General features: G+C 40.7%; 1 pseudogene; it reads right to left on the reverse strand.

Moving 5' to 3' along the window:
- Positions 1-8,229: 8,229 nt before the first annotated feature.
- LOC126204800 (5S ribosomal RNA) lies at positions 8,230-8,347 on the reverse strand (annotated as a pseudogene).
- Between the last annotated feature and the right edge of the window lie 247 nt (positions 8,348-8,594).

An 8,594-nucleotide genomic window follows, 5' to 3' on the forward strand; every position in this document is an offset into this window, starting at 1 on the left:
GTATCATGTGCTGGAGGTCAACCCAAGACTTAGGAATCTGTTGTTAACCAGGGAAAGGCTGTACTTTGGATGCAGAGAATTGCCAGTCAACGGCCACCTGGTCATGCAAAAATCTACAGTTCTGTAATTATAACCATTTAGTCAAATTTTGCTAAACAGAAAAGCAAGATTGTACGTGCTGTAGTGAAACCGACCACTTAAAGAAAGACTTCCCCAACCCTCAAAATTCCTCCAAAATATATACCCTCTGCGATTAGAGATGTGAAATATTCTAGCCCTAGCAGTAAGTGTGCTACGTAGAAGATGCTGCTGTAAAGAAAAATCGCAAAAACCGACTCTGGCTAGAAACCATCCCGAAGTTATTTTAGGAGATGAACGTTCGATTTTGGAACATATGCGTAAAGTAAGAAAAGGTTCATAGGGACAAAAACGAGGAACCTACTTCAACACGCCTTCGAAACTGATGATGCACATTAAATTGGCCGGAAAACCAATAAGATCATACCAGAACGAGGAGTAACGAAGACCGATGGAAAAACATATTGTGTTAACGAGCAGCAAAATGTGTGGTGGTGTGTGCTTAATGGTCGTCTAACTGGGGTGCCCTTGTATACTTGACGACAGAAAGTGGGGCCTGCATCGAAAAATCGTAGCAGAAAGTTTCCAACATCCAATAGTTCTCCATAAATTCTATCTTGTTATTTTGTTCACGACCGGTAAGTTTTCTGACAAAGCCAGCATTGTCCAAATTGTGATTCTTGGCTTTCATATTTAAATTATATACTATTTTGTGAAGAATAATACTGTTATATCGGTATGCATTTTACTGTGTGTTATAGTTGACATGTGTAAGAAGTTCAAAGATCTTCTCTCTATAATTAGTTTTCGGAGCTCACTAAGTCCTCTTATCTTTGTTGAAATAGCTTATAGCTGTTATATAACGGTGATCTGACATCTCACAGGTTTTACAATCGTTATGACTTTATGGTTGGATCTTACATGAGATTTACTTTACTTAAGTTGTTGACATACAGTTCTTTTGCACGTTTAGATCGTATATGAAGACCAGTAAATCATGTGCAGAGTTGCTGCAGTAATATTACACTACATCTTGCTCATTGATACAGATGTGCTATATGCACATGCCGTCAAAGCCGACCCCTTTTTTTTATTGGGATAAAAACTGAAGTTACCATATAAGTGGAGTAATTTTTATGCACTACAAACGCAAATGAAAACTTGTTATTGTGGTACTACTTACGCTCTTCCGATAATCATTCTTCGGGACATAAAAGTATGCGTCATTCTATTACATAGATGTAGCTCTGACGATGACGATGAGTAGGTGCTAACTAATAGGTGGGTATTGAACTTTCAACGGTAGATGTGGTTGATACAGATTACTTCATTTATCCATTTTGTAAAATTTGTGGATTAGTTACTAGTAAGCAGCTATAAGTAATTTGAAATAAAGTAATTCTTGACTATTGAAAAACAGAAATTAACATCTGATTGTAAGATGTCTTGCCTGCACATAAACTAATTAGACAATAATTTAGAAATGTAGTTGTATTTTCGCTGTTACGCTTTCGTAGTCGAGAGATTTAAGGTGTGTTTCTGTCAGGGAGACGTAACAGTGTATTACGAGGCCGTGCTGTAAAATAATGCCTCCGAATTTTTTATGTGAAAACTCTTATAGCTTTTTAAAATAAAACAATGTTCATTAACATTCTACATATATATTTCTCAACATTCTCACCTTGGCGAGAACACATTTCTCCCAACAAGAGAGCAGTTTGCTTATACCGTCACTCTAGAACAGTGATTCCCCACCTTTGTTAAATCATTACTCCTGAGTGCAATCAGAGATTAGCTAGTAACCCCCCTCACTGCCGTCTGTTGCCCGCCCCCGCTCCCCTACATTATCACCAACTTTAGTACGTAACTAAACTGTATAGTGAAAGAATTTTCTTGGAACACTTTTATCTTTAAAATGATGGAAGATGAATGATATTTTGTTTGTTTCTTTGTATATATATATATATATATATATATATATATATATATATATATATGTGTGTGTGTGTGTGTGTGTGTGTGTGTGTGATAGAATGAATGATGAAGCAATTCGTGGTGCATCACAGTTGCTACGTACCACTCTTTCTCAGGTAAGAAAGTTAACTCTCCATAGTGAGAGTAGACAGTTGATTGAAAACATTCTTCCCCTGGTTTACTCCTCTCCATTCCGGCACTAGCTTGACCTGCACGCTGCAACCCCATTTAAAATCAAACAAGTTCAGGTGTTTGCACTATACTTACTGTTTGTAAATCACTTGATTGCTGAACTCCTTGCTTCTGAACTGCCAGAAACTGTACAACTGCAGGCTGTTAATGCTTTGTGCCTAACCACCCTAATAATAACAATAATAATAATAATACTGTGTACAGCACTGTAGTAGCCCCTCTGTAATCATAGCGATGTCGTGCTCTCAGTTATTTCATTTATCTGCTTGCACTACTTCATCGCTATCAAAGTCCTCGAAGGTGTCCCTTAGGTTTTGGAAACGTGGTCGTCCACACTTCATTAGGAGCACGAACACCCCAACGTCGCACAACGCCTCTGTCGATACACTCGTCAGCGTACACAGCTTTCATTCTTCTATTTATTTCAACTGAAGTCACGTTTTCTGCGGTTGGCAACTCGATTACAGCAGGCTGTCTCTCATGCATCGACATAGTTACGTTACACACCGCCTTATTATACGCTACAGTTAGGAGCACTCTAGAGGCGGACGGTTGCAACTTCCGTGAGAGAAGCGGGGCAGTCGACCGAATACTGTGCATGACGTGTAATACCTCAATCGATATTGATAACAGAATAAAAAATTCGGAAACATTACTTTGCAGCACGGCCTCGTATAAATCGCATCGACTTACATAGCGTTAGCTTGCTTATTTTGGAACCAGTGCAGCCGTGTCTTTTCCGTGCAAGGTAAGGTAACGAAGTTTTGTAACACACCGAATCCTCTTTTCGTCCTCAGGCGGAATGCCTTTTCAGCGCATTCCGATATCGGATTCCTTTATACAATTCTTTCGCTCGCCACCGCAGAGTTTACTGCGCTCTTTTTTCCATTGTTATTCAAAAGCCCTTTTTTGCTGCCGTAAATTGCTACTGGATGACTACATTTACGTCTCTAAAGAAAGGCGCAAATCCTGGAAAAATACAGATATTACTAACAGCGTCGGCGTTAAATTGAGGTAGCCCAAGCATCTTGTTCAAAGTAGGAGGGACACAACAAAAAAAAGGAAACAAACGTTGTTAAAAGGTTCATCACAATCACCAAAAGCCATTTCACATCCACTGATGATGAATAGAGACATACTGTTATATGATGCCACACTTTGCAACAGGTATAGGCTTTCATGTTTCTACCGCAATTTTTTTTCCTTTTTTGCTAATGTCATTTATATAATCAGCTAAGCCTTTTCTTGTAGACTGAAAGCTTGAAAAAAACTTTTTTGAGCCGTATGCTATTGATTGATCTCGATAACTGTTCCGTCATCAACCTCCATTTCAAGTTCATTCAATTACGTCTTCCACTCCAGTCTGTCCCTTGATGCATTTCCTCATATTCGTGTTTATCCAAGTCATTCCCAACATCCTTATCTCGGTTACCAAGTTCCGTGTCTCATTGCCGTAAGTAAAACTGATAAGGAAGAATGGACAGATGAAAGTAGGCCTTGCTCTCTGAGGGTTCCATGCAAAATTAATAATGCAGATAAACAGTTATTCCATCCCGAAAGTTAAGAATCTCGACCACTGTCCAGTAAATACACCTACTACACTCTCTGGTTCGATAATTGTTATGTGACAGCTACAGTGACACGCCCGCATCTCGTGGTCGTGCGGTAGCGTTCTCGCTTCCCACGCCCGGGTTCCCGGGTTCGATTCCCGGCGGGGTCAGGGATTTTCTCTGCCTCGTGATGGCTGGGTGTTGTGTGCTGTCCTTAGGTTAGTTAGGTTTAAGTAGTTCTAAGTTCTAGGGGACTTATGACCACAGCAGTTGAGTCCCATAGTGCTCAGAGCTACAGTGACACTAGCGCTCCAAGCGGTGGTTGTTGGTTGGTTGTTTTGGGGAAGGAGACCAGACAGCGAGGTCATCGGTCTCATCGGATTAGGGAAGACGGGGAAGGAAGTCGGCTGTGCCCTTTGAAAGACTTGGAGCGCTAGTGTCACTGTAGCTGTCACATAACAATTATCGAACCAGAGAGTTTAGTAGGTGTATTTACTGGACAGTGGTCGAGATTCTTAACTTTCGGGATGGAATAACCGTTTATCTGCATTATTAATTTTGCATGGAACCCTCAGAGAGCAAGGCCTACTTTCATCTGTCCATTCTTCCTTATCAGTTTTACTTACGGCATTGGCCTGGAGCGATTTAGGGAAATCACGGAAAACCTAAATCAGGATGGCCGGACGCGGGATTGAACCGTCGTCCTCTCGAATATGAGTCCAGTGTCTAACCACTGCGCCACCTCGCTCGGTTCCCAAGCGGAGAGAAAGCAGACAGTTACGTGCGTCATAAGGATAACTGTTTTTAATTATTTTATACTTATTTAACAGAACAGTGTTTATATTTGTGGGTTCTTGAGTTAGTAAGTTACCAATAGACTTGAATTATCGTGGAATACATGTAAAAACAGCCAAATCACACTGATTCAATGACAGAGCTGCAACTCATTCGTGAAGAATTACTTTCGAATATGTCTATACTTGTAGCTTGTTCCGTTGAAAGCAAGAGAATATAAACACGTTTCATGCATGAGAAATCGTTGTCTGCTGTTGTAATCATAGGCGCTTTCCTTAACACTTAAAAATTTGTCATGGAGTCCACTAGTTCGCCCTTTCTCAACTTCAGTCGGCTTTCTAACACACGAATATTTTTGTAAATGTAATTACCTCAAAACGAATATGTTGAAGGCTCTTCCTGTTTGTGGCTCAGGTTTAGCAACATTGGAACTGGTTCCTTCTGTGTTGGGAAACAGTTTTATTGCTTTTGACGATTTGTCATCACGTCTGTGTTGTTTTCCAATAAGCTACAGTTATCGAGGCTTATTTGATACGTTCAATAACGTAGGTATTACATTCCATGTAGGTTTCTTAGGTTTCCTACGCTCCACGTTATCTGATTTGGCTGAAATTGTAGCAAACAGAACTCTGCTTTGTTGGTTAGATAGATGTTATTCTGTAAAAAAATCAGATCTTCTGATGTTTATTAGTAATTTTTTGTTATGAAAGGAAAACGACATTTTTCAATAAACATCTGTACGTTACAAGACAATCGTAGCTAAGCCTCCCTATAATGCACCATTTCGTATCTCCCACGGTCCTTAGGAAACTAAGTAATTGCAAATGTGGTGTAATTTTTTCAGTTACTGTCAATCTTTAAGGCACTACATATACAACCTATTGTAAAAACTGTTACAAATCAGTATAAACATTAGTATTATCACACACCAGACATCGCATTCAGAAATGTCGCTTGTTGGCCACTATCGCTGGGGGTTAACAAAAACAAGACGGAGTCCGGCGACTGGTATGTTACACTGTGATCTCGACTATTTTTGCTTGCTGTTGACACTGATCTGGCAGGATACCGGTCCCGGGAATTCAAACTCTTTCGAGAATGTTTTAATTTTAGTCGGATAACAAACGACAAAAGAACAACTTTTTCGTGTGGTATAACTAAAAATGAACAATTTTCTGATTTTTTTTTTTCCCCTTTACTTCCACTGTGAAACCTTATATCTTGACAAATTTCATGATTCTTAATCAACGTGAAATACAGTATAGATTTTAATGAATGAGTTTACGCCGGCCGCTGTGGCCGATATACAAGTTATGTTTTTAACAATATTGGCCGGCCGCGGTGGTCTAGCGACTCTAGGTGCTCAGTCCAGAACCGCGCGACTGCTACGGTCGCAGGTTCGAATCCTGCCTCGGGCATGGATGTGTGTGATGTCCTTAGGTTAGTTAGGTTTAAGTAGTTGTAAGTTCTAGGGGACTGATGACCACAGATGTTAAGTCCCATAGTGCTAAGAGCCATTTGAACCATTTTTTTAACAATATTGGGAACGATGAACATATTGAATACAAGATGTGAATTCGAGAAAATACTTAAATATCAGAGTCACAATAAGAAATATGGTAACATGCTCCGAATTGTCTTCAACAGAATGGGTATAGGTTAGGAACTGGAAGTAGAGATGGAATGGGTTTGGTCACGTTCCCGACCCTAACCTCACCTGCAAGTCACACATGAAAAATAAATCAGTAGTACAGCAGATACAAGAATATGGCGACAAACATCTGGTGTCTGATATAAAGGAAGATCCTGAACTCCCTATGGATGCGTTTAGAAGTCTGAAACTGACAGAAATAACAAGGCAGTGAAGTATTTTGCGATGTCGCTGTTCGGGGCTGCTCTTCTGTCCATGTAATTTACCCTGGAAGGAACACACATCAAGGATTTACTGAATGATTAATTTGGGTCAGGGAAATGATGATGAGGAACCGGCTGCAGAAGAAGAAAATGTGCATGCTGAACTGCCACCAGTTGAAGGTGACTGTGAAGTTGCTAAATTGTGCTACTGCTAAAGACTCATTTTTTGAATGCTGTAATTTATGACTGCAATTATCTGTCACCTTATTTATGTCATTTCATTGTAGCCCTTTTTGTTAGTTTTTGTGGAATTAAAAAAAAACAAAAAAGCGGTTCTAGGTGCTTCAGTCCGGAACCGCGCTGCTGCTACGGTCGCAGGTTCGAATCCTGCCTCGGGCATGGATGCCTGTGATGTCCTTAAGCTGGTTAGGTTTAACTAGTTCTAAGTCTAAGGGACTGATGACCCCAGATGTTAAGTCCCATTGTGTTTAGAGCCATTTGAACCATTTTTGAATGAGTTTGCGAATATTAAAATATGTGACGTAAACGGTCGTATCTTTCACTTGCATTGACTTAGAAGCTTCAATTTTTTTTCATCACCAGGGAACCGTATGTATTAGTATGTGGTATAAATTTCAGCTTGATACGTCTATCCATCCACCAAAACATGGGTCTTCACAGGACAGACAGACAGTTGGACAACAAACAATCAAAGAAATAATTTTTTCGCGTGATATAATTCCTAATTAACGATTTTCGTACCTTGTACAGTGAAATCTTACTTCTCACCAAATTTCATGATTTTAGGCCAACGGGAAGTACTTCATAGATTTTGATGAGTGTATTTGTGAGCGTCAAAATGTAAGACTTACGTATATGGCGATATCTTTTGATTGTATTGTTTTAGCAGCTTTCATTTATTGTAGCGCCAAGTATGTGACTCAAATTCAATTTGATGCGTAATACCCGTTCCTGAGCCGGCCGCGGTGGTCTCGCGGTTCTAGGCGCGCAGTCCGGAACCGTGCGACTGCTACGGTCGCAGGTTCGAATCCTGCCTCGGGCATGGATGTGTGTGATGTCCTTAGGTTAGTTAGGTTTAAGTAGTTCTAAGTTCTAGGGGACTAATGACCACAGCAGTTGAGTCCCATAGTGCTCAGAGCCATTTGAACCAACCCGTTCCTGAGAAAAACAGATCATAACGGACGGACAGACAACTGACAGACAGTCAGATAGCAAATGACAATTTTTTCCATATGATATAAATACAAATCCTCAATTTTCGTACTTTTTTCCTTTGGTTGTACTGTGTATCCCTGCTTTTTCCCCAAATATCATGATTGTATGTCAGTGGGGACTATCCTACGTTTAAGTTCTAATGGTGAGTTTTCGAGAATCAAGATACGTGACATAAATAGCCTTATATTTTGGTTGCGCTGACTTTGAAGATTCAGTTTTAAAACCGATAAGGGACCGTAGGCCTCATTATGTGACATAAATTTCACCTTCATACAACTGCCTGTTCCAAAGAAAAATTGTTTCTAACAGTCGGACAGACAGAGAGATGTACAACAAAGGGATCCTACAAGCACTCCGTCTTCTGGCCACGAGTGGCCTACCGGAACCATCCGACCGCCGTGTCATCCTCAGTGGAGGATGCGGATAGGAGGGGCGTGGGGTCAGCACACCGCTCTCCCGGTCGTTATGGTGGTATTCTTGACCGAAGCCGCTACTATTTGGTCGAGTAGCTCCTCAATTGGCATCACGAGGCTGAGTGCCCCCCGAAAAATGGCAACAGCGCATGGCGGCCTGGATGGTCACCCATCCAAGTGCAGACCACGCCCGACAGCGCTTAACTTCCGTGATCTCACGGGAACCGGTGTAGCCACTGCGGCAAGGCCGTTGCCATATGGGATTCTACAAGGGTTCCCTTGATACCGATTGAGGCACGCAACCCTAAACAGTTCATTGTGAACATTGCAATCTTAATTCCGATTACAATTTTTAAGTACGAAACGCCACCCAATAATCTTTTCTATTCATATACGTTATTGTCCATCCGCTCGTTGTCTTTAGCCCTCCATAGTATAATAACTCATGAAATGGATCACTGAATTCATTGTTACATTTTAGAAATATATTTTATGTATGAGG

This window comes from Schistocerca nitens, chromosome 9 (genome assembly GCF_023898315.1).
Source record: "Schistocerca nitens isolate TAMUIC-IGC-003100 chromosome 9, iqSchNite1.1, whole genome shotgun sequence".
NCBI classification, from domain to species: Eukaryota; Metazoa; Arthropoda; class Insecta; order Orthoptera; family Acrididae; genus Schistocerca; species Schistocerca nitens.